The sequence below is a fragment of the Rousettus aegyptiacus genome, unplaced genomic scaffold (assembly GCF_014176215.1).
Source record: "Rousettus aegyptiacus isolate mRouAeg1 unplaced genomic scaffold, mRouAeg1.p scaffold_m13_p_1, whole genome shotgun sequence".
Classification (NCBI taxonomy): domain Eukaryota; kingdom Metazoa; phylum Chordata; class Mammalia; order Chiroptera; family Pteropodidae; genus Rousettus; species Rousettus aegyptiacus.
Window position 1 is genome coordinate 19,021,247 of NW_023416284.1, and position 27,668 is coordinate 19,048,914.

Consider the following 27,668-nt stretch of genomic DNA (forward strand, 5'->3'; position numbering starts at 1 on the left):
GACATTTGCAGCCTGAGAGCAAGCACTGTGAAGGAGAATGGATGCCCCTCGAGCTTACTACAGCACCAGGCTTTGAGATGTGTGTGTGGGTGTGTGTGGGTGTGTGTGCGTGTGTAAAAGGCTGGCAGTACATGTTCTAATACGTGCGCAGACACACAGACACACACATATTGTGAGACTGTACCCACATTCTCACAAATTCTCATACACATACACGCGACGCACAAACCTGACAGAGGAAGGTGCAAGGACATCCCTGGCCACTCTGCTCAGTGTCCCAGAGACCACCCCATGACCCCATTTCTCCCCCAGCTGTTCCCTCTGGAGCCAGGCATGAGGCTCCAGACAACTGGTCTACCTGAGTACCAGTCTCTACCTTTAGAAGCACCTGGATTCCTGGGATTGAGCAGCAGAGCTCCTGCTGAAGTGGGCCTTACTACGGACTGTCACACTGCCCTCCCCACCACCATCCTGCTGCTACCTCCCTTAGAGCTCCCTGGCCAAGGCTTGCCTCTCTGGCCCTCAGCCTCTACATTCTATCCTGGGTACGTGAGTCCACTAGGTAAGGCCACGTCCCCTGCCTCCCTGGGGTCCCTCCATAACCATCCTGAGCATCAGGCAGGGTGGGTGGTCACCTCTCCTAAGCCACAAAGCCGATAAATGTCGGCTGACAGTGATGGAGCACTTACTCTATGCTGAGCACTTTACCTATATTTTTCCCTGATCCTCGCAATAACCCTATAAGGGAGGTCATGTTATAATCCCCACTTTACAGATGGGGAGATCGAAGCACAGAGAGGTTAAGAAACACAGGTAAGAGGGTGTCCCTATTGGAATTTAAATGCAGGCATCCTGGGTGCAGAGCACAAGCTCTTGGGTATTCGCTATATTATGTCTCCTCAGCCACATTGAACTGAGCACAGATGGGGTGTGACAGGGCTCGAAGAGTGACACCCTAGTTCTACTCCTGAGTTTGGACCCAACAGTGAGATACAGGCAGGTAACAGTCAGATGGCGAACAGAATTCCAGCTCCAGTCATTCCCTCAACAAGTATTTACTGAGCACCTACTATGCACATGCCTTACACTAGGCACTGGGGATATCGCAATGAAAAGAGCAAACAAAAATCCTTGCTCACAAGGAGTGGTCATTCGAGTGGGGACAACACAATAAGCTAGATAAATAAATAGAATGAATAGTATGTTAGCAGTAAGCGCTAAAGAGAAAAATAAAGCAGGGAAAGGGGGTTATGAAGTGTTGAGTGTGAGAGGCATTCCCGTTTTAAAAATCCAAGTAAGTGATACTTGAGTTAAAATCTGAAGTAGTAAGGCCATGCATTCCTCTGCGGGAATATTTCAAGTTGCAGAAACAGCTTGTGCAAGGGCTCTGGGGCAGGAATGTGGCTGGGTAGTCCAGAATCAGTATGGCCAGTGTAGTTGGAGTGGGGCGTGAGGAAGGAAAAAAACTTGGAGTAAAGTTGGATGAGGCCGGAGGGGCCCTGGGCCAGGACCGGGATACTTCCATAGATTATCATGAGGAAGCTGGCTATGCTCATGTGAGATGGGAAGTCAGTGACGTGATTTGACATGACAGATAAAGCTGCCTGGAGAAGGGGGCTTTAGACTTATAGCCAAATGGGCATGTGAATACTCAACCCCAAAATTACGCAGACTTAGCCTCTTGTCGCTGGCAGCACTGAGCAACCAACTATAGGTCTCCCCAAAGAGGCAAAGCTAACTCACTGAGTCCACCTAGTATGAGAGACCCAAGAGAACTAGCCCGTCTTCAGGCAGACACAGAGGCCCAGAGGGAACAGAGCTGAGCACACGCCATGCCTTCCCCCAAGTTGCCCATCAGCTCACAGGAGTCAGGAAGGGGCAGAGAGAGACTGGGAGAGTAACACTAGTGGGCGCCCTTCCACATCCCTCCTCCCCATTACAAGCAGTTTGGTTGTAAAAAGGTTGGAAATGAGTCTGGCCCAGGTGTCCAGTGGTGGGGAGTCAGTCTGGGCCTGGGCACGTGCAGGCTGTGACTACTGATGTCAGCACAGCCACCCACTCCCTTCGACAGGAATAATAACCCCTCAGGTCTGTAGAGAAGTGTACACTCTGTAATGTGCTTCCCATTTTAAGGAGGGGAAAACGGAGCTCCTGGGAGAAAGGGCTTGCCCGTGGCCTCAGAGAGAAATGACAGAGCTATGATTTGAAGCCAGAGCACTCACATAGTCCAGGCACTGTCCTAAATACTTTACATCTAATAATTCATTAAATCTCATAACAATTCAGTGAAGTAGATAATAGTATCATTTGTAATTAACACATTTGAGTCTAACTGATACACAGGAAGTCGAATAACTTGTCAAGGGTCAAACAGCTAGAAAGTGATAAAGCAGAATTTGAAATAGGCTGCCCACCTCGGGATTCTCACTCTTGTCGATGTTAGAAATGTCCAAACCAGTAGAGAATTTCTATGAGTTTATTTGAGCCAAACTGATGACAATTGTCAGGAAGCAAAATCTCAATGGATTAAGAAAATGCCCTGGAGAATGGCAGTTTTGCAGCTTATTTTATATTTTATTGGAATAAAAGGAGGAGACGTAAGGCGGGTTACATGAAATCCATTGGTGGTAGGTTAAGGGGGCAGGAGAAAGCAATGCGGGGAAATCTCTGGGATTGGCTGAAAAGGCAAAATAGAGAAGTACATACTTCTTTTACATTGGTGTGTACGGGATAGTTAATAATTAACATTTACAGCACATAGAGCCGGGATGCAAGGAACAAGATAACAGCAAGGGGTTCTGTGGCCTCACGCTCTCTGGTGCCAGGGGTTGTGCCTTGAGGGGTCTGGAAAAGAAGATTACTCTGATGCTTCAAAGATATGTGATCTTAGATACAAAAACACAATGGACGGGCTCACTTAAGGTGAAGATTGACGGTCCTCAAGGAAGGATGTGACTACCCACCATTACCTGCTTCTAGTTAGGAATTTTTGTGTTCAGACCATCCTTCGTGGTTTCTTTCGGTCGCTCGGTTTATAAAGCCTGCCACACAGGCCTCCCCTGAGTACATGGCTCCTTTTTTGCCTACACCCTTGACCACTAGGCTAAGGAGAATGTATTCATGATTAATTCTTATGAAATAAAGACATTTTTCAGTGGATAAGAAGGGATTCCTTTTGTGTCTACTTATGACTCTGGAAGCCTTTCAGGGGCATTAGCCAAATGCAATATGATGCAGACTTGTAAATATTTGTTGACTTACCTTTTCCGAAACACATTTTGCAGGTATTCCCTCATCCTGATGGCCCCAGCGGCATGCGCTCGCTCTGCTACCCTTCCCCCAACCCATGCTCCAGCCAAATGAACTACTTTGCAATTTAATTCAATTAAACCAACATTTATTAAGTGCATACCTTGTGCCACTTGCCAAGCTACAGCCTGAGGACACAGACACACTGAGACTCTGAGACCCTGAGCAGAACTGACCTGCCCAAGGGCAAGTCAAAGGCAGAGCCAGGGCCGGACTCCAGCTGATGCTCTCAAATTTGGGGGCCTGAGAGATGAGCAAGGAAGGGAATGCGGCAGTACAGGGACCACAATAGTGGGCTTTCCTCCCGTGGAAACCCACGGGGCAGGGATCAGCACGGCCTCCGATGGCTCTGGGAGAAAGGACTCAGAGCTGGGGGCTGGCAGGGACTGAGGATGGGGTGTGAATGTCCAGGCTTAAAACAAGAGGCAGCATTTGCTCAGATACTGTCCCCCAAGCCAGGCACCTTTCTTACCAAAAGGGGCAATTACTCCAGACAACCTGGAAAGCCATAACTAAGGGTCTAACTCCCCAACATGACTCTAATCTAGACTTTTATCTCCATTTTAGGTCACGCACACAATCCCTGTACCTACGTTCATAATATTAATTTATAAATGTGAACACATAACTACCATTTTTGTTACCCAGTTTTTGGCACATCTTCATTTTTTTAAAACCACATCCAGAAGCCTTAACAAGAGAAGAGACCCAAGTCTCTCTCCATCTTTAAGAGGCTTTGCTGACAGAACAGGAGACTGTAGCCCAGAGAAGAAGAATGACTTGCCCAAGATCACACACCAAGCCAGTGTCAATGTCCAGATCAGAACCAGGACCCCGGACCCTTAGCCAGGTCTCTTTGAGGTTCTAAAGGACACCCTCACTTGAAAAATTCTGCTCTTAAATGTCCCAGTAGCCACTTTTATGCTGGTCACCTCAGCCCAGACCTCTCCCACAGACAGACCCACTTGGACAGCCCACAAGCACCTCAAACTCTGCAGGTCCTACTCTCTAAATTGACCACCTTTCCCTTGAAATCTGCCCCAACCTGTGTTTCCTCTCCTGCTCTCCACCTTCAGCTCTCAAGCCAGGAACATGGCGGTTACTCTGGGTACCTCTTTCCCCATCACCTCTCTAGTGAACAGCAAGGCCATCCATTCTACCTCTTTTCCACCTCTTGAGCCCACCCACTTTTTCCAGCCCCCTCCACAAATGCCAGCCTCATCATTTCATCATCTATCAGGACAACCTCTCCTGCTCTAGTTTGGGCTTTCCTTCAATGAATGCTGGAGCACCTACTGTGGGCTGGCACTCTGCTGTGTGCTCAGGGTTGAGCAAGACAGATACGACCCCAGTTGCCAGGGTGGTTGAAGGAAACCCACCTCTGACCCTGCCTCTCTCCTGTTCAGATCTCTTGAGTGACTCCCCGTTGTCCCTAGGATCAAGGGTAAACACCCCATCCAGGTATTAATGGACCCTCTACCCCCCCCCCAGGGATCCATCCAGACTGGTCCCCTGCCTTTCTTCCCCACCCAGGTTGATCCAAACAAGTTATAGGCCATTCTCCCAAACTCTCCAGCTCAAAGATCGCCTCCTCCATGAAGCTTCCCTGCCTGAACCCTGTGCGCATCTGGCAAAGTGAGTTTTTCCCTCCTCCAAAATTGTATCAAAACCCAGGACTTATGTGTCTGCCTCCCTGACTGAGCTGTAAATCCTGGAGCCCAGGGGGCTGAGCCAAAGCCAGCAAAGAGTCTGGCACTGAGCAACACCAATATGTTATCTTGATAGATGGACCCAGAGGTAGAGGGTAGAACAGAAGTCCAACTACTTTCTTCATTCGCTCATTCTAGTGCCCACACACTTGTTTTCTGGGTGTTCCTCCAGGAGCCTAGCCAGCCTAAACCCTATGCTATAATTACTGACGTTCATGCCTGTTCTGTCTTAAGTCTCTTCTCTATGTCCCTCCCTGCTCCCAAAGCCTAGAACATCCCACCTTTCCTTTGAGTGACATGTCAACTAGAACAAATTTCTGTTGAGCTCCACCAGGGAAAGGCCACCACGGCCTCAAGTACGGAGCCTGGGTGCCAGAGCTTTCCAACAACTGGGGAAGAAGGCGCCCCCGAACTGGCGAGGCCGGCCTAGCGGTCTGAAGCAGTGAGTCACCTTCTGGCTGCAAGTCAAGGAGCTCTCACTGCATCCTTGTTTGGAGAAGACACCCGCCAGCAAGACTGGAGGGAGAACGGACGGGGGAGCCGAGGTGCCAAGAGACGGGAGACACTCAAAGACAGAGAGACCTCAGGGCAGAGGCAGAGGGTGGAGGAGCCACCGAGACCCTACAGGAGACAAAACACAGAGAGTAGGACCAAGGCAACCGGTGACAGAAACGCCGCGCAGAAAGATGAGAAGGGCAGACGCAGACACGCTCAGGGAAGAGGGAGAGGGAGGAAGGGAGAGCGGGACGTAAGCAGCGGAGGGCCTAATGGAACCGACCCAAGCGGAGACGGTCCCACAGCTCCCCGCGCCCTTTCCTCCCGCAGCCCGGCCGGGACGTGAGCCAAAGAGGAGCCAATGAGCTAAAAGAGCTGAGCATTACCTCACCAGAACCGCCTGCCATTGGTTGGCCCAGCTGCCGGGGCGGACTGTTGCTATGACAGCGCAGTCTGGCGCTAGGCAGGGAAGAGAGGAGCAGGCTCCAGGTGGCGGAACCCCGTTTCCATCTCCTCCCAACCTAAGGTGGAGCTCAGGGACTCACACTCAGGCCCCAAGGGGAAAGCCAAGCTCCTGCAGCCCCAGCACTCAAACTTCTCCAAAGGCGCTTATTCATTCCCCTGCCACAGCCTGGTCCCCAGTCCTGTGCCAACCTCACCCCGCCCCCTAGCCCCGGAACCGAACACTCATCCATTCATCCTGCAAACAGCAGTGAGCACCATTCTCCGTCCAGGTGCCAGGTGCCGAATGGGTTCTGCAGATAAAGAAATGAGTACACCTCCATCCCTCCCTCAAGGAGCCCTCAGTCTGAGCAAACGAACAGTCCAGCGGGAAATCATGAGGCAGTGGGTTAAAGACTAGAGGGAAGCGAGCACAGAGCCTGTGGGAACATAGAGGAGGGGTTCCCACTCAACCTGACAGGTCAGGAAGGTCTGGGAGAAAGAGATGCCAACTAGGACATGAAGGAATTAGCCAGATGAGGAAGGGTGGGGAAGGGAGTTCTAGGCAAAGGGAACAGCCTATGCAAAGGCTGGGAGGTGAGGGAGAGCAAAGAGCACTTGGGGCACTATGGCGGGAAATTAGATGGTGGGGGCAAGTGAAAATTGAAAAAGAAGAGGAGGAGTTTGGGCTAACACTAAAAGGGGAAGCAGAAACCAGAGCCCAAAGGGCTTGAAAGTCATGCCAAGGGATCTTGGACCACATTCCCAGGCAACTGGAGGGCTTTGAGGGAAGGGGGCTATGATTATGTTTGTATTCGAGGAAGATCGTCACTCTTGCTGTTGTAGAAGGTGGGTTGGAGAAGACCTGTTATTGCAGGGACTGGTGAGAGATGAATGTGGGAGGGACTAAGACCGCTAGAGTAGAGATGGGAAGAATCAAATTCAGAGGAGAGATCAAAGGAGGTGGAGCCACAGGTCTGGTGACTGAGTGGATGTCACCACCCTACCTGGGAAGCCGTGAGGGCTTTCCTGGCTACCAAACAAGACCATCACTCCCCCTTCCATATGACACCGATGTCTTGTTTATGCAACTTTGAAGAGTCATGCTGCATTGAAAAGATATCTGTCTGCTTCCATGCTTGCCCCTGCCAGCCCCCTGCCAGCCCCCCGCCGCCCCTCAGACTGTTGTTCATCTCTGCATTCCCAGCAATGGGCACAGAGCCTCTTTCAAGCACAGGCTCACAAAGCTAGTCTGAGCCTCTAACATCCTGCACCCTGTGACTTATCCTAGCCCCTGCCCTTCCCACCCTCCATGCACCTCTCTCCCCGCTCTTATAGTCATGTTGTAGCCACCACCCAGGAGCTAGGGCTGGTCCCCTCCCCCACCATGTCTCTCCCTCTCTCTCTCCCCACACCGCCTCTGCCCCACTCCCCCCAGCAGGGAGGAAAGGTTGCCTGTCTGCTGGGTCAGATTTCTGAAGACTGATAGGGCCTGCTTTCTGGTTGCCAAGGTCATTATAATACAATCATAGGGTTGTTGTTGAGAATTAGATGAGGTTTGTTGCCTGGTACAGAGTAACTATCCAATCAATCAGCGATAGTGATGATATTATTATTACTGAGGGTTAGAGGAGGATGGAAAGGCCCAGCTAGGACTCCAGTGCGACACAGCTCCACATTGGGATATGAGGTGCTTGCTTAGTTCATCACAAAGTGATGTTTTGACTTCTCCTTTGTCACATGTACTTGTTATATAGTCTCTTGGGGAAAACACAAGATGAAGTATAATGGTCAGACAAGAATCCTGGATTTTGTCATAATGCCACTTTGATACCATCAAAACCTCACCTAAATCCCTAATATGATAGTTACAGACATCTTTTTTCAAGGAACAAAGGTAAGACAAACTGGCAGCTTCTGAAATGTCAAGAGACTCAGATCTTACAATCGAGGAATCTTCAGGATGTCAGAGCTGCTCGTGCTCTTAGAATCTTTTTATTCAACCTTTGGTTTTACAGGTGAGGAAATTGAGGACCAGAGAGGGGAACTGATTGCCCAGAGTCACGCAGTTGAGTTACATGGCAGAACCAGGGGATTTTTTTTTTTTTTTAGGCACCTCAACTTCCAGTTCACAGCACTTTTCAAACTCTGGTCTGTCTTGCAATCAAACGGTGGTAAAAACTCCCTCCAACCCAGGGCACATTTAGGACTTTCACCTACATTACTAATTTAGACACTCATGACAACACTGTAAGGTGCATATTATTGGTCATGTTTGGAAGGTTCAGAGAGATAAAGTGACTCATCCTAGATTGCACAGCGTTACTGGATCGAGCCCAGGTCTGTGAGGTTCCAAAGCCCATGTGCCTGGCATGACAGTACGTTGACTCTAGGATCACTCGGTATGGTTAGTTTGGAGCTTGTGGGCATCAGAGAGAGTTGTCAACATAATTACTGGGGGGAAAAAGAGGTGAACCATCTCCTTGTCAAAACCAAAAGAGGTCCTGGAATCTCTGGCACATTTGTGTTTTTACTCATTTACCTTGTTTTATGGAAGCACTTCTTAAAGTAATGATATGGCTCAAAGAGTTACCCCCAGCCTGAGGATCTAGAAGGGGTTCACCTGGAAGGTTGATTTAGAGACTTTGGCACATTTTCAGGCTGAATCACCATCCCCCACACTCTCTGAGTAGAGGGACCTCAGAACAAAACACAGAAGTGTGTTTTAATGAGGTCTCTGCATGAATCTGTGGGTCTTGAAGTGATAGTAAGTTCAGAGTATCTTGGGGGAAGGGCCAGGAGGATAACGTCTGCAAAACAATCTCAGGGGCAAATCTGTTAATTTCATGTCATTGAAGACTCCCCAGCACTATACCCTGCAGCTCCTTCCATGGTGGCAGTGGAGGGGTAGGGTCACTCAGCCTTGAAAGAAATGTCATCCTTTATTCACAAAAAATGGATGATTCTTCATCTTCAAGAGGGTCTACATCTAGCTCTAGAAAACACCTTGACTGTGGATCAGAAGTGGTGGCTGGGTGGGGCGGGGGTGGGGACGGGAATGCTGAATCTTGCTTTAGCAAGGATGGTCAGGGACACTGGAGTCGGGACCTGAATGAGAAGGAAGAAGCCATGTGAAGGTCTAGAATCGGTATTGCAAACACTTCCATAATGTAAAAATAGACAGGAAAGGAAGAGAAGGAGGCAAGTGTGGCCAAAGCAGGGGAAGAGTGGAGGGGGTCAGAGAGGTCAGCAGGGGCAGCCCATGCAGGGCCTTTGAAGCCATAGGAAGGTGTTTGGATTTCAGTCTGACTTCAGTGATAAGAGGGTCTTATGTGGGGCAGGGGTAGGGGAGTGTGGGGTGGGAGGTCTGATTTATGGCTTGGTAAGTCATTCTGACAGGATGGAAAGTAGAGTGAGAAGAGAGTCGGCGGGGCAGGGGCGAGGGGGTATTGTGGGGTCCAGGCTGGAGATGATAAAAATTTGAAGCAGTGGGAAGGTGGAGTTATTGTTTTAATGTGTGTTAAGTTCTGATGATGGCAGGACTTAAAGTACAGTGACTTCCATATAAATGAAAGGCAAAACTCTGTTATTTATAGCTCCAAACCAGAGAAGGCTGCCAAGCAGGGCCACACCAGGAGTTGCATCCTGGGAAAAGGTAACAGCGAGCTGGAACATAGGCAGCAGCTTGTGTATGGCAAGCAGGGCGGGGTTAATAGGTTTCCGGCTTCCTGTCAATCAGGTATTTGAACGATCCTGTAGGCTCAAGAAGGGGTCACCCCTAGATGTTTGGCTTCGGGGTCTCTGGTAGTTGGGTGTGTTGTTGTAACCCAGGAACATGAGAGTTCAACAGGAAAGAGGTTGGGATGTAGGCTTAGCAAAGTGCCCATGAATGGAAATAAAGAGTTTTTAGCCGAGATCTCAAAAATGACTCAAGACAGCACTAGTGAAATATTATATTGCAGGGGCAGCTAGAGAGCAGTGAGTAGGGCTTAGGAGGGTCTGTTTTAGAAGCAGAGCTGACAGAACTTGTATCCATGGTTGTGCTGCATGCTAGACATGAGGGAGAATGAGGACTCTCAAATGACCATGAACTTCCAGAAATAGAAGTCTTGGTTTTCAAGACCAGCCCTCCCACTGAAAACAAATAAAGATGCCTAATAAAATTTTAAAATCTTCTTCAAAGCAACGAAGAGCTAACGAGATAATAAAAAATGATCAGGGCAAGCCGGAAAGAAAAATAAGAATTCAGAGAGGAAAGTGATTATGGAAGCTACTTTGGCACAAAAAATAGCCAAAAATGAAAGGGGTGCATCACTACAGATGTCACAGACATCAAAAAGAACATGATGGAAAATTTTATGCCCCATACATTTGAAATTTTAGGTGAAGAGGACAAATTCCTAGAAAATTATAGCTTACCAATACTGACTCAAGAAAAAGAAAAATGTTACAGCCACTTTTGAAAAGAGTTTGGCTTTTTCTGGAAAAGCTGAAAATAGATATACCCTGTGGCCAGCAATTATAGTTTCAGGCACACACCTTAAACAAATTCAAGTGTCATAAAAATGTATAAGAATATTTTTAGAAGCACAGAAGTACTATTTATTCATAGGCGAAAATTGGAAACAACCCAAATATCCATCAAGAGTATAATGTGGAGTAATCTGCAACAATGAAAATGCATGAGCTATAGTTACACACAACAGGATGAGTACTATAAACAATGACAGAAGAAAGAATGAAGACCAAAAAATGTATTCGGTGTGACTCCATCAGTAGAAAGTTCAAATAGAGGCAGAACTAAAATATTTATATATGCAGTTGACTCTTAAACAGCACAGGAGTAAGGGTGACTGACCCCCACAAAGTCGAAGATTTGTGTATAGCTTTTGACTAAAACAAAACTTAACTACTAATAGCCTACTGGTGACTGGAAGCTTTACTGATAAGATAAATGGTTGATTAAAACATATTTTATATGTTATATGTATTACAAACTGTATTCTTACAGTAAAGTAAGGTAGAGAAAAGAAAATGTTATTAATAAAATCATAAGGAAGAGAAAATATATTTATAGTATTTATTGAAAAAATCTGCATATAAGTGGATCTGTGCACTTCAAACCTGTGTTTTTCAAGGGTCAACTGTATATCTATAATGTATGTGTATATCTTATTTTATTTATTTTATTTTTTTATTTTACTTTTAGGGATTTACAAGAACCTTTTGAGGGCTGACAATGTATTTCTTGGCCTGGATGGTAGTTATGTGGGTGTTTACTCTATTTGTTAAATCATGCATTTATTTTTATGTGCTTTCTATATGTAATTTGTCTTTTATGATACAAATAAAAAGGGATCAAAAGAATGGGTCTAGGCAACTGGATAAAGAAAGGTGCCAACTTCTGATTTGGAGATAGTTTCAGGAAAGGGTAGGTAAAAGTGGGAAGATGAAGAATCCAGAAACAAGAGGTCCATTTTGCTATGTAAAGTTTGACATGTCCAAGAAGAGATCTTGAGTGTGCAATCGAGTATAAGGTTTCAGAGGAGACATCCAGACTCTTGATCTCAACTGAGTAGAAGATATTTACAACAGACATATCTGGCAAAGAACTCACATCCAGAATGCATAAAGAAATCCTGCAAATAAATAAGAAAAAGACAGACAACCTTGTAGAAAAATGAGCAAGAGACAAGCGCACTAGGTTTTAATGTAAGAAATTGCAAAATTGAATTGTTTTGTGAGAACAAAGTGGAATCTAGTGGCATGGAATCCCCTTCATTTATTTAAGAGACGAGCCATTTCCAAGAAAGGACCTAAGATGCAAGAAATTAAAACATATATTATTAAGTTCCAGCCGAAAGGCAAGAGTTTAGAAAGTACTGATGGCATGACCAACAGAAGCTTACCACAAGATGGAGGCTACCCCATCAGATGCCTAAAAGATCCATCCATGATTGGGCCTCCGTTGGTCTTGAATATCTTTGACTGGTGTCCATGCCCCAATCTTCAGGATTCAACCAAATAAAGTCACTCCACCCATGACATGGACCTGAGTCTTCTACCAAGCACCTTAGCTTTAATTCAAGATAGTAACGTGGTTCATCTCGATCGGGGTGAGAAATTTATAGGTTGACCCACATGTTTCTTTTAACAAAACAAGATGATAAATCGGTGAATCATATTACTGATATTTTTGTATGTTGTGTTGACAGTTATAATATGAAATTTTATCATCGTTTTGTTTTATGTGTTTTGCCTGTTTTTTTTTTCCCCCCACCATGTTTGAAGTAAAATCTAAGCATTAAATTTTATGTCTGATTAGATTTACAGAAGCTGTTTAACTGCTTAGGAATAATTTGTTTGTTGTATTTGAAAGTCTCCCTTGTCAGTTGTTTGAAGTGCTTGAATCAAATAAATTGAGTTTGTAATTGTAGTTTGAAATATCTAAAGGAATTTGCTTAATTAAATGTGTAAATGGTGTTAAAGTTTATGGGAACTTAATCTATCAAATTTATAAGTTAATTGAATATGAATCAATGAACAAGTAAATATGATCTTGCTTTTATATAAAAATTACTATGGTCATGAATAAAATATCAAGATCTATAAGTTGGAAGTAAAAGCCAAAGAGTTAGGTTCTAATATCTATAACTTTAATAAACTAAATATTGATTGAAATGTAAGTAATTGCAATTATCCCTTACTAGTTGAATTCTCATCTCTGAATGGCTTACAAAAAAGAAAAGTTATCCCCAACTAAACAAATAAAATATTTGCAGTAATTAATCTGCAAGTGCTCACTGCTGGAAGCATTTAGGGTGCACACAAGTCCAGGTGGGAGAATGTAGCATGTGCCACAGGTGAATCTCTGCTGCTCTCTCATAGGGATCAGGAGTTTTGCCTGATTATTCTCCATACATTTTCCTTGCTTCTGCCAGACACCTGGGGGCACTCCCAGCTCAGTTCCAGTCCAGATGGACTCCGGCATCTTTAACCTATGTATCTACTGGTTATTTACACTGCAGCATGTGATCATCGTGGTGCAGAAGAAAAACCTCCTTCACATCCTACATTATGCGCATGTGTGTGTGTGTGTGTGTGTGTGTATATATATCAATGTAAAAACCTACTCACTGCTCGTTCATGATACAGGGTTAAATAATTGGGTGATTTAAAAGTAATAACATGAAAAAATACATAAACATCAAATTAAAATAATTAAAATAATAAATAATAATTTTTTATTAGTTTCAGTTAAAATGCTTTATTTTAGGCAGAATTCCTTGAAAGGTGTCATCTATGTGTTTAACAGTGTTTTTGAGATATCTGAGTTAATCGGTTGGGGGTTTGGATGGGCAGAAAACCATATAGTATCCAAAAAAGCAACATGTCTCCAGGAACAGATTCTGTGTGATGAGAAATGCTATTCTTCCCTTCTGGGCAGGGAGCCCTTCTTGGAGAGAGAAAGCAGCCTTCACTTCTCCCATGTCACTGGGACACTTCAATTTCCCATTTGTTTTTCATCTTTGCACATATAGATGCCCAGGAAATCTCGAAGGAGGAGGATTGATTAGCCAGGAGGTGTCCTCCATTCCTGGGTCACCATATTTATACCAGGAGAACCTCACCTCAACCTCCAACAAGATGTTGATGGATGTCATTATGGACACTGAGAAATGATTCAGCAATCCCTGCCCAAAGGACAGGCTTCGGGATAGCTTTCTGAAGGTCAAGGTCCAGTTCATAGAATGTTAATACATGTCAGAGCTGGGGTGGATATTATTAATTGTCATCATCTCTTTTAACCCTTGAATTCTACAGTGTGGAAACTTGAGGTTTGGAGGAGGAAGTGAGGTCTCCCAAGGCATCCCATAAAGGAGTGCAGGCCCCAGACAGGCCAGTGCTGTTTCTCCTCACAGCCCGCTTTACATCTTATGTTTATCAGAAGGCTCCTGCCTCCTAGGCACCATGCTGGGAGCTTCAAACACAGCATGGGCTGTATTGTTGCCATCTGTCAATTGAGAAAACTGAAGTACAGACTGGGTAAGTCGCTGCCCAAGGACCCTAACCTGGTTCTGACCATGCTGAAGCCTTTCTTTGCTCCAGTACCTAGGTCCGTTCCCTGCTCTTTATTTAGGGCATGTGGACAAGTTCCCAAAAAGTGACTAACATAATAATAGAAGAAGAGGTCAACACTCAGTTGACGAAAAAGGCTCTGAGTCCTTAGGATTAACTCAGGGAACTTGCTTTTAGACTCTCTTCTTTAGTGTAGTAAAGTGATTCAATGAGCTTTTCTTCTGACCTTGAGGGCCTAGAACGGGATTGTCTGGGGAGCGTAAACCATTTTCGAGTTGATTGCTGTGTCTGAAGTGCTGGTAAGCTGTGCTACCCTCTATCTGAGAGTTGCAGCCAAAAAGAGTGGGGTTTGATGGGATCTTGCCGTGACTGTGGAGACCCTGAAATACTGAGCAGCCCAGATACCAACATTGTTTGCCTCCTGAAGAGATAGTCCTCCATCTTGAAAATTTTCCTTGCTTACCTCTGGAAAAGTCTATGACAATGAATTGGCGGAGATGGGGTGGGGGGCAGGAGGGCATGTTTCTGGCTTAAGAAAAGTCTTAACCCCCAGCTCTGGAAAAATTATATTCTAAAACTGTCCATGGCTCTAGAAAATCCTCCATCCTTGATCTGGAAAACGCTCCCTCCTGAGCACAGGAATGTACCTCAGTGCAGGCTCTGGAAGACATTGGTCCTGACCCTAGAAAACACTCCATTGTTGGCTCTGGAAAACACTCCAGCCTAAGCTGGAGGAAGCACACCCTCCATGACTCTGCCCTGGGATCTGGAAAATACAATATTAGAAAACATTTGCATTGCAAGATCTGGAACACACACTGCCCTTGGCTGTAGAGAATTCTCGGCTCCTAAATCTAGGGGGCTTTCCCCTCTAAGTCTGCAGGTCTCTGAGCCTACTAGTGTGCTGGTAAATGTCTAACGATGGGCTCTGGAGGTGGGGGCGAGCTGTTGATTGGTAGTGTTTGTCAATTTCCCTGGTATAAATACTCCCATTGTGGCTCATGTGGAGTTATCGATGTGATGTTACCAAAAACAGTTTGGGAAGGAGATGTGTATAACTGCTTCATAGACTCATGAGAGCTGGCTCCATCACCTACTGTTCGTGCCCCTGGGTGGAGGACTGTAACCCTTGAGTGTGGAGGAATGAGCCCCTGGGTATGGAAAATGCTGAGTGGGGCACACTTTAGGTCTGAAGTAAGCACAGCTCAGAGATCCGAAAGACTCCGAGGACCAAGTTGTGGAGCACTCCGAGCCATGCACGTCACTGGCCTCTTGACACTTGATTTATGGTATCCTCTCTAAACCAATAACTTCAATTCGAAGATTTAAGGGGACATAAAAGGCAAGAATGTTCTGAAAAGCTGACATTCCTAATGTCCTAATATGTCCTGACATTATCTTAATTGCCTCAATTACACGTGAGTATTTCAGGTATTTCTTCTCATCTGGGAGGCCTAGAATTTGATCACCTGGGAGGTGAGGCCCATTTTCCAGCTGATGTGTGAATGGAAACGGTTGTTATTATAGGTACACCATCCCCTCTGTCTAAGCAGAGAGGGCCCCAGGAGATGGAACATGGGATGATGTGTTTTGACGGGCTATCGGGGTGAATTTTGAGGTCCTGAGATGTTGCACAGCCCAGTAATTGGCTCTGTGTATATCAGGGGGTGGGGGGCTGCAGGGTAGGGGGAGGAGTGGATCTGACTAAATGGAGGCGTCTGAATCAAAGACAGATTTACATCTACCAACCTCACAGTCCCTGGAGGGCTGGCAGGGGACACCACCCAGTTTGGCAGAGAAAAAACCTGTGCCCTTGGGCCCAGTGGAGACGCCTATTGTGAACAAAGAACAATTCTGTCCTACCTGACCCGGAAGACTCCCGGCCTGAGACCCCACCCTAGCTCATCACCAGCTATGGAAAATGCTCAGCCTGTAGTTGTAGAAAGGCCCTGCCCTGACTCTGGAGGACCTTTTCTCCCTTACCCCAGTTCTTCCAACAGCCATGACCCCAGAGGACTCCCTATCCTTGGCTCTGAGGAAGGTCCAAGTGATGCTTCATTCTTGCCTCCAGAAAACGTTTGGAGGGCTGACTCTGGAGGGCTCCTTCTGACAAATGTAGGAAAAAGTGCTTTGTAAAACTAAAAAGCTGAGCCTGGCGTGCGGCAGATGCTCCATAAACGTGTATGGAATGAAGGAGTGGCCTGAGAGATCTCTGCAAACTGCAATGCACAGCACGCTCGTCAGATATCATTCTCACTGTGACTAAATAAAGCAGTTATCAGAGGTATTATGGGAAACTCCATATTTCTTTCTCTCTAATGAGATCTTTTTCTTGTGAGCTCCCACCAGACAGGGAGCATAGAGACTGGCTCACAGTGGGCATCAATACCTGTTTGATAGATGAATGGACACATGGATGGATAAATGAGGGATATATAGATGGATGAATCGCTGTGTGGATGATGAGTGAATGAAAAAGATGGATGGAGTGGCTGGCACATTTGCCTACTCATCAGCTGCCTCCCTCTTCCCCTGCCTTCTTCCTTGCTAAATGAATCTCAATTTTACTCAAGTCTTCAGCAGCTTAGGAGGAGATTGGGGCCCCAGGCAGCATATCTTGTTTAGTTTGTAGCCATCACAGTGATACATTTTTCCCTCGCCTAACCATGTGATGCAATTCTGACCCAGGAGACATGAGGGGAAGTCTACTGGGGATCCTTCAGGAAAATTTTCCTCATTAAAGGAACACGAAAAGAGGATGTTCTCTCTTCTGGCCTTTGAACACTGATGTGTGAGGATGAGGTGCTTAGAGATGCTACAGCCATGAGGAGATCTTGCAGCCATGAGGAGATAGGATAGAGGACAAAAGCCTGACACTCTGAGTACCACGGAGCAAAAACATAGAAAGAGCTTGTGCCCTTGAAGCTTCTCATTGAACCACCGAATTAACCAATGTGTATAGGTGGGTGGGTGGATGGATCAATGGATGGACTGAGAGTGGATAGACAAGTAGATGGATAGATGGATTAGTTGATGAATCAGTAGGTGGATGGAACATGTATATGAGAATGGGTGGATGGAAGGATGGAGGGATGGAGGGACGGAGGGATGGAGGGATGGAAGGGACAGAGGGACGGAGGGATGGAGGGACGGAGGGATGGAGGGATGGATGGATGTATGGATGGATGGATGGACGGGACGGTGGAAGGTTGGACGGGTAAATGTATGGATATATGTGTATATTAAAATATAAAGGACCATCAGTAGTACTATTGTCTCCCTCTGAAGAGCACTTGCTCCAAAACAATGTTAGAACCGGGTGAGAAGAACCGAACTTTTGCAATATTTTCTCCAGGCCCTCATTTCTGCTCCCTATTTTATATCCCCTGGGCCCAGCCGTCAAGACCAACACTTGCCTTGAGTACCTGGCTCAAAGGGCTTGACCTTTTCGTGCAGGGCCTTACCCTACCAGAACCGTCTGTAGCTCCCAGTAAGTCCTCCACAGGTGCCAAGCCCTCCTGGCTTCTTCTAGCCTGCCCAGCCACGGCCAGGCGTGCATGGGCTGCGGCCAGGCAACAGCCAACGCATAGATGCGAAGGACCCCCAGGCTGGAACCGCAGGCCGTGCTCCTCCATCCATCCTGCTGTACAAAGCTGACTCAAGGCATTGCTCCTTGGAGCCAGCACAGGGGTTACAGAAGGACCAGAGGAAACCGAACAAACCAAGATTGCTTCCTTCCTTCTCATGCCATAGGATGTGCCGGTGACCCAAGAGCCTCAGGAGCTTGTAGGTTCAGAGCTGACAGTGGACAGCTGGCTCAGCCAGCTGGGACGGGGCCAGCCCAGGGTTACAACCTCCCATTCTACAACTTCCAGTGCCCTCCTGGACAGAGACAAGTCATCTCAGCAGAGTCATTCTTTCCTTCACACCCAGGCCTTTGCTCAGGCTCACTTTTCACTCTTCACCCTGTCCCTCATCCTTTGATTCCTGGCCCTGGGAATTATTAACTGTGTGTCCTTGGGCAAGTTAATGACACCCTGTGAGTCTAAATTTCTTAGCTGTCACTCATTAATTCAAACATTCATAGAGAATCTGCTAGAGGTTTGTCCCAGCTGCTGAGAATGCTGACATGAATCAAAAATTATTTTTGCCTGTGCAGAGCCAGAGTCAAGGCAAAGAAATGGACCATTCAACCCCCAGGACAGCAAAGGCCCACTAAGGTCCAGAGAGTGCAGATATAGAGAGAATCATCTAATCCAACCTGAGGGATCCAAGGAAGGCTTCCTGGCAGAGGTGACCTCTTGTCAGATGTGAAAGGGATTCCACAACACGTGTGAAAATGCTGGGCACAGCATCAAGCACACGGTAGGTGCTTGTTGAGTCTCAGGTTTCTTTGCTTCCCTTTGAAATGAGCAGGGCAGAGAGTTCCCCCATTTTCCATAGAAAGAAACTGACGCCCAGGAGACAGACACGAAGTCTTCAGTAAGCCAGCAGCAGGGCAGGAGCCAGGCCCTACCCTACTCACCCATGGGGTCTAGAAGGCCCTCCCCAGATGCCCACACAGGTTGGCCTTCCGCCCCGCGGAAGCTGGGATGCCAGTCAGAGCCTAGACCATCCCTAGCTCTACAAAGTAAGTTCTCCTGAGACACTTCATAATCACACTTCACTCTGAGTTTGATAAATAAAGGTAATTGTGGGACAATTAGACTCTCTTCTCTTCCAACATCTTAATTGGAGCAAGATGCATGAGTCTTTTTTGCACGTCACTTTGCCAGGCATATCTGAGGCTTTTCTTAGGGGCCTTCTCACGCACTATAGGAAAAGTGATGGCTCAGAAGCCACTGCCGTGACACACCTGGAAGCCAGCAGGTAGTTCCCACTCGGCCCCTGACTAATCATCATGGATGTTTCCTGTCACACTCTGGGAGGTCCCCAACTAGATCATGGCCTTGTAACTACCGTCATCAATCACGTGGTTGTAGTGCTTTCCGCAGAGCCTGCACTCATGACTTTAGGAATCTGAAGATCGATGTTCAAATCCCAGCTCTGTTACCAATTTATGCTGTGACCTTGGACAGATTGCTTCACCTCTCGGAGCTTCAGATGCCCCAGATAAAGGCGATCGTCCTTAACACTATCAAATAAGACAGCATGTGCAACAACGCTTCCTGAAAGACTGGGAACGTACCATCTCTGTACCGCTTACCCCCACTGCCAGCCTCTGTCCACGTAACTGGCAAAACAAAACCTGACCAGAGAGAGGAAAGAACAAACGTAAAGATGGACAGGCCATTCTCTTGATACCGGCAGCTCAAAACTGCGCAGCATAATCCAGATGCACAAAAGAAAAGTAAATGGAGATTTTTTTGCGCTTCTCACGAACAATCTCATCTCATGCTCCAACACCCACCCCACTGATGGTGGGGGTCCAGTGTGAGGAAAAGACAGGGGCTCTTGACTAGCAAGTTCATCGTCGTTTAAATATGACTCTGTCCCTCTCCAGTTTATGTGGTTTCTATGGGGTTAATTGCCTTGAGGTGAATGCGCAGTGTTTCAGGGTTCCCCCTTCCCACTTCTCCTTCCAAATATGGCAGCCAGGGTATATACGGATGGGGAAGCTGGCTGAGTGAGGTCTGGGGGTGTGGTTTTCCATCTATGTGTTGCCCTCCTAGTCCGGGCACCATTCAAGGCACCTCTTCCGGCTTCTCTTGGCACTGGCTGCAGTCCACGCTGGCACTGCTGGTGATGAAACTGGTCCCACAGACCTGGGCCTGAGTCAGCCTCTACTGCAGTGGCCCAGGGAGGCCTCACTGCCCCGAGCCATGAGGTGCTCTTTTCTTGATCCTGGGGGGCTGGAATTCTGGACCTCCTTGTCACTCTACACAGGTCGTGGGGACCCAGCAATACTAGGTCAGCCTCGCCTAACCAGACACCCCCTCCTACCAGTGTCAGCTCCCACCCCCACAATCCCGCCTCCATCCTCACATTGGATAAGTGACGAAGTGGGCCGTCAGCACTGATGTCCTAGTGTCACTGGTCTCAATCCCACTACAGGCTGACGCCTGGAGGGTGGACCCCTGGATCTCTCCTTGGGACCCACACCATGTCCTCACTCCAGCCCCTCCTCACCAGAATCCCTGTGATGGCCAACCCTTACTTCCTCCCCTCGTCTGGCAGGAATTTCCCTCTCTTCATCTCCTCCATCCTCTCCACACTCCTCTTGTGATCTCAGAGGCAGCCAGGCTGGGCTCTTGATATGCAAAGAGGACTTTGGGGACTTAGAGAGCCTTTCTCTGACTCTCAACAAAGCCTGGCTTTCAAGACCATTATCTGGCTAAGGGACTGCAGGATTCTATTCAGTCAAAAGCTGAACATCAATTCTTCCCTTTTGTACTCCTGATCCCCTGATCCTATTCTTCTCTAAGACCCTGGATGCTTCTGGCTGAAAAGGAAGAGCACCACATAAAAGCAGTTAAAAAACACACAGGTACATTCAAAAAATGATATCAATCCTGTGACACCAGGCTCCCTAGATGTCAGAGCAAAGAGTCTTTGGAGAGAGCTTCCCCCACCTACTCTAGAGACCCAGAGAGGGCAAAGATTTCTTCAGGCCACACAGCAAGGCCATGGCAGGGCAGGAACTGAAAACCACGTCCATTACAGAAGGGGGTGTTGGAGACTTCCATCTCTTGAGCATTGTGTGTCTGAGCACTTTTCACCACGCTCTGAAACAGGAACAATGTCTGTCTTGCTCACCAATACATCCCATCCCCCAGCCCAGGGTCTGGAGCACATCGATAGGAGCTTCTCATCCCACGTCAAGCTACTCCTGTGGGTCACCCCGCTGCGCTGCCCTGTTTTCTGTCTCAGTCACTGTACATTCCTCTGTCCAGGTGCGTGAAGCTCGGCTGCACTCTCCCTCCCTGCCACGCCTGCATTCACGGACTGGTTGCTACCTGAGAGGGATTTGTCCCTCCCTGCCAGCCCCTTCCTCTACGCCTCTTTATCCCCACTCCTGCCATTCCCAACTTGAGTCAATCATTGTCTCACCGAACCTTAGTTTCTGCACGTTTAAATAAAAATGTGTGACAAAACAGTGGCTTTTCGACATTTTTTAGCAGTGGAAAACAGAGCTGCTCTCTTTTAACCAAGGAGATGGGGTCTTTCCATCTTTGGGGAAACTGCAAAACCATCAAGAATGTGTGAGCATGTGTGCGTGCGTGCGTGCGTGTGTGTGTGTGTGTGTGTGTGTGTGTGTTTTCCTTAACGGTTTTGCAGGTCCCCTGAAGCACAGATGCAACACAAAATTTAAAAATCACTGAACTAGGTATTTCCTCGGTGACCCTCCAACACCAGCTTGATTAGAATTTAAGACTCCTAGAATCTGGAAACAAACAGTCAGAGCTACGCTTAGCTGCAAGTAGCAAAACTGAAAAGAAAAAAATACTGAACCGGGTCTCAAATCCAAGAGGGGTGTTCTTGTTCTCACCTAACAAGAAGCCCGAAAGAAGGCAGACCCACGCTGGGAGAGGTACGCCAAACGCCACTGGGCTTCTTCCCTCCGTCCACGCAGCATGTGGCTTCATCCTCAGACTTATGGCCTCAGGATCACACAATGGCTGCTCCTACACCAGCATCTTATCTGTACTCTGGGCAGGAAGAAAGAGACTGGTAAAGAGCTAAAAGCCTACACCGGTTGGGTAACCTCCTTTTAAAGACTCTTCAGGAATCCCTAGACTGAATCTGCTTAGATTCCATGAGCCAAAATGTGTCACGTTGCATCCCAATTTACTAGGGAAAAGAATAGTTTTGCTTTTTTATCCAGACACAGTGCTGCCATCAAGAAAGCGTGGGTTTTGCAAATAAAGATAAAGAAAAGGGCAGTAGGCAACTAACTGTGTCAGCCACAGGAGGCCTAGGACCTGTTCTGGCCTGCCATTAACATGTGTGGTGTGGGGCACATCCCTTTACCACTCTAGGCCTCAATTTCCTCATTTCAAAACAGGAGAATCAGGCCAGATGTTATAAGACTTTATTTTCTACCTACTAGCTGTGCAACCTGGGGCAGCATATCTGACAAGCTTGTGCCTCAGTTTCTTCATCTGTAAAAGAGGGGTAATTGTAGTCTACTGTGAGGGTTGAATGATCTATTGCATGTATGGTACACAGATGAGCCTGACAGAAAGTCAGAGACCAATATCCATTACCGCTGCTACTGCTGCTGCTGAACTTCTGAGAGCCATAGGTCCAGAGTTCTTTGGCCTGCCGCTGGGTGCTGTGTGACCTGAGGAATGTCCTTTCCCCTCTGGGCCTCAGCAGCTGTGCTGGACTCTGTCTTGAGCCCCAGCAGCTCTAAGAGTTGCTCTCAGAAGCTGGCTGGGCTGTTGACAGGACAGCAAATCCCTTCCTGGGTTGTGACAGGGAGGGGGAGTCAGCTGGTTTCCTGTGGGGGAGACTTCCTGTTTCCCTGAGGAAATTCACAGTTGTCTTGTCCAAAACTGTTGCCAGGGTAACCGTCCCCACATCAGCTCCCTGGCGGGCTTGTGGGTGAGGGAAGCACCAGCAACAATGACCCTTTCCCTCGACTTTGCTGCCCCCAGCCTGAGTCTCCCTTCCATCTTTCAGATGAAGAAACTATAGCACAAGCCGATGAGGTCACTTGCCCAAGGCCATGGGGCTGGCGAAAAGTAAGGCTGGGATTAGATCCTGCAACTTCTGAAAACATGGGCGAGCTTCATCCAGGGCCCTTGGCCCCAGAGGGACTCTCCTTCAGGGGCCCCTGGACACTGAAAGAGCCTGGAGCTTGACCCTTCGATGGCCTGATGCCCTACAATGTGACTCTTGGGTCACTGCCATCTCCTTGGCCAGTTCCCTGAGGCACAAAACTCAGGATCTTCTGCTGGACACCCCTGCCTGCCTTTAGCATGAACACTTTGAGTAGCTCTCAGTCACTGGTCACACCGAGACCCATGCTGTGGAACCTGGGCACAAATAACCATGAAACAAGGTGACCGGGCTGACATGCAACTGGCTAGGAGCAGGGGCTTGGGAGCAAAACAGCCCCATGTTCAAACCCTGACCTTAATACTTGCCAGCTGCATGTCTTAGGCTGCTAACTCAACCTCTCTTAGCTTCAGTTTCCTCATCTGTGAAATGGGGCTATGTTAGTTTCCTAGGCCTGCTGTAAAGAAATCGCTACAAAATTGGTGCTACCATGATAGACAACAGAAACCATGATAGGTATGTATTTTCTCACAGTTCTGGAGGCCAAAATCTGAAATTAAGGTGTCAGCAGGGGTGGTTCCTTCTTGGGGGCTCAAAGGAGAATCTACTCTATGCCTCTTTCCCAGCAACTAATGCTTGCCAGAAATTCCTGGCATTCCTTCACTGTGGCAGCACGACTCCAATCTCTGCCTCGATCTTCACATGGCTGTCTTCCCTCTGTGTGTGTATGTGTGTGTGTCCGAATTTTCCTCTTCTTATAAGGACACCCGTCACTGGATTAGGGCCCACTCCAATCTACCATGAGCTCATTTTAACTCGATCGCATCTGCCAAGACCCTATTTCCAAATAAGGTCACATTCTGAGATGCTTAGGGTCAGGACTTGAACATATCTTCTGGGGGACATAGTTCAATCCACAACAGGGACCATGAGATAATACTTGTGTTGCTGGATTACAATGCAGATCACAGAAGTAGTTCATATAAAATGCCCAACCCTGAGCCAGACTCATAGACGGTCTTCACACAGTAGATGCTCTTATTTTTTGGGGTTCTCCCATCCCAGCAACCAGCTGCGGCTTTGATTATCTGCCTGGTGCCCAGTTCCTGTGGGTCAGAAATCCTGACCTGTGCCTGCCAAACTCCCAAAGGGCGCACTGCTAATAAGACCCAGCATCTGCTGAGCACTCACTGTAAGCCAGGCACTGTCTATGCACGAAATAAATGTCATGTTGCTCTGTCCTCATGACACTCCTATGGGATAGCAACCACTATTACTCCTATTTTACAAAGGCAGAAACAGGAGTTCAGAGAGGTTAAGTAACTCGCCTGAGGTCTCCAGCTAGAAAGAAACTGGATTCAAACCCAGTGAGTCTAACTCACTTAACTACACAGATTTCCTGCCTCCTAAATAGCAGACCCTGTGTGCCCAGGCCCCACAAGCCACCTACCAACTAGCCCACCTGCCAAGCAGCCTACCTGCCTGCCTGGTCCTCCTCTTGTCCTCATTGCAGCCTTCCTTAAGCATCGTCCTAGGAGGAGGGGATCGCCTGGACCCCTGTCCCTATCTCTCTCACTGTCGAGCCCACCTGGCCCTGGCTACACATATCACCCCGGGCCCACGGCCAGCCATGCAGCTGGATCTAGAAAGAGAGGCTGCATTTTAAGCGGTACAGCTGGAGGAGAGGGCAGTCAGCTGGGGAAATAGCAGAAGCAAAGTCGCGGAGTCTGAAAAGAGGGAGCTAGTGGAGCCACAGGGATGGACACTGAGCAAAGAACAGGGGGAGGTAGGGTGAGGCCTGGTTGTGGGGAACCTTGAAGGCCAAACTAAGGCACCCAGAGAGGATCCGGTGACTGATGGAGCACCCAGGAGGGTGTAGGACAGGCTCAGCCCGGTACCATAGAAACCCTCCTTCCAGCAGTGCAGAGCAAGAGGCCACCTCCACAGAGAAAGCCATCACCAGAGGAAGGGCATGTGGGCCATGTTTCCAGCATGTGGCTCCTCTATGCATGTGCACAGACCCCACTGCACACATGCTGGATGGTTTCCAGCCTGGGTGGCCCTGTCTGTCCTCTTTAGTCAGAAGGAGGGGGAAGTAGAGGTGACCTGAGGCAAGGAGGCCCTGCCCCGACTCCTGTCCTGAACCAAGCCCTCAAGGAATAGAGCAAATAACAGTAATACCTAAAATGACATTTACTGAGCAGTTAACAGTACACCACGTGCTATTTTAAGCATGCTGTATGTATTATTTTGTTTACTCTGACAAGCAATCCTAGGAAGCAAGTATTATTATTATTTATTATTATTCCCACTTTATAGCTAAGAAGCTGAGGTTAAGAGACTTGCTAAGAAAGTGTTAGAGTTGGAACGGAGGGCCAGAATTATCCCTATGCACCCGGGAGGGGCTGAGAAAGAGCCAGAGCTAGAAGGCCCAGGGATGGAAACAAGGGGTAGCATGGCAGTGACATCTGAGGGCTCACCTCAAAGGCCAGGCCCGAAGGAGGGCATCTCAACGGGGACCAGTGCAGGGTAATGACGACCCAGCGGGCATGGCTCCAGCCCCAGTGCCTGCCTCTGCCTTCTCCACCCATCCCAGACATGAATCCCAGGTAAGAGGTCCCCAAATGACTGACATTACATAAAGTCGGGTCCCAAAATATAAATCCAGATCAGTGATTAAAAAAAAAAAAAGTTACATTTCTTATGAACTAATTTTATGCCCTCATACCTGATATCTTATTATAAAACCCATTATCCAAGTGAGAAAACTGAGACTTAGAATAAGTAGTGAAGATGAGCATGGAGGACTTCCGGGGTCCGGGGCCATGAGCTCTGTGTACTCAGTTCAGTTTGAGTAGACCAGGATGTGCGGCGGGACAAGCCGGGACTCGATACTCTGACAGTTCCTGGGTTCAAGTCCTGTCTCTGCATGTTGGTTGCTGCGCAACCTTGAGCAAATTGCCTCTCTGAACCTCAATTTCCATGTCTGTAAGATGGAACTAATAATAGCCTCCTTCATCGATTCATCCCTCATACATTTATTGAGCATCTACAAAGTGCCAGGTACTGTGCTTAAAAACTGAGATACAGCAGTGAATAAACTCTCTGGAGTATGTTAGGATTCACCTAATAAATAATGGGCCCTTCTCTCACCCTGTGGGTATGCCTCTCAGCCTGACTTAGAGCCTTGAACATGCAGGTCTAATAATAGGGTTAGTTACGGTGTTCTAAGATGCTATAAACCGAAACCGTGGTGATTGAAGTGTGTTGCCTGAAAAGAAAGACAGCTGAATGGGAATTCCTCTCCCAAGGCACGTATCCTCCCTGTTTTCCAGAGCTACAGGGCAGGCCTGCTGTCCTGCTGTCAGAGGTGTGGTCACAAGGGTAGAAACGGAAGGCACAGGGCAGGGCTGGCTCCCAGCCACTGCTTGGGCACAGGAAAACATTCCAGTTTGGGGAGGGGAAGCCCCGGAATCTATTCCAGCCAGCTTGCCCCAGACCAGGCTCCTGGCCTTCCTTCCTGAGGTCGCCCCAGCCCCAATGCCCACCAACCCTGGGCAGGGCCATGGGAGGCCACCAGACAGACACATGTGTGTAGTAACTAGTGTTTCTGTTTCTGTATATCTGTGTCTCTGTGTGTGCTCAGCTGTTTGTAATGGAAGACAATGAGCCCAACAAAGAGAGGCAGAGCAGAGAGAATGACAGCCCCAACAACCTTGTTCGACTCTGATCGAGGTGTGTCCTTCCCAGGCACGAGAGCCAACAAAGGTCCCTTTTCGCCAGTTCTGGTCGGGTGTCTGCCACCTGCAACTAGAGGAGACCTGACTGGCACAGCCCCCCTTCTCGTTCTTTCTCCCATTTGTCCTTGCTCCATCTGCCACCCAGGTCCCCTCTACACCATAAACATTTCCCCACCCACTTCTCACTCCTCCCCAAATCCCCTTCCTCCCACCCTCAGCCCTGCATTACTGACCTTGGCTGCAGAAGTGCCCTAGGGCTCCCACTGCAGGCCACGGAAGGCCAGATTCCTCAGGAGTGATTTCCAGGCCCGGGTGAGCTGCTTGTCCCTCCCTCTGTCGGTAGGGATGTATAGAGCGGGCCTGGTCTGGGTTACACCTGGGGATCTCTGCTCCATTAAGGCATCCCCCCTCTCCCTGGTCTCCCTGCCTAGTGGCTGGTGCTCCTGAGCATCAGGGACCCATATTCCTTCCATCTTGTTGCTCCATCATTCTTGGGCAGTTGCCCTCATTCACGTTCCAACATGGGACCACACGCATCTTCCTGCCAGTGCGAAGGGCAAGAGGCAGAGGAAAGGCACGTAGTACTCTTTAAGGGAACTATTCTAAAACTGCCTACAATACTTCTGCTCCTATTCTATTGGCTACATTTGTCACATGGACCCACTGAGATTCAAGGAAGGCTGGGAAATGTAGTCTGTCTTCCAAGCAGCCATGTCTCATTACTGAGGAAGGGAGAATGAATATTAGGAGACAGCCACAGTCTCTGCCACAACCTGGCATTCAGGGCCCTTCACGGCCAGCCTTCGTGCATGCCGTGCACCTTTTCCCACCTCGCCTTGTCTACCTCCCGTTCTGGGAAGCCTTCCTGACCATCATTGGGTTAAAAGCCTCAGTGTTCACTGATCGCATAGTGTGGTGTGTAAGGGCCAATCGCCCACACTAGACTGGGAGCAACTCCAGGGCAGAGAGACCACAACTGATTCAATTCTGTGTCCCTCTGCCCAACACCAAGCCTGAAATGGGGTGGGCATCAGGAAACAGAGAACGAAGGAATGAATGAGAAAGCAAACTGTCTAAATTAGACATTTTTAATTAATAAATGATAATGATTGAATGATGACTGAACCCAGGAGGCACCTGGGCTGATTGGGCAGGCAAGACCTTGTGGGGA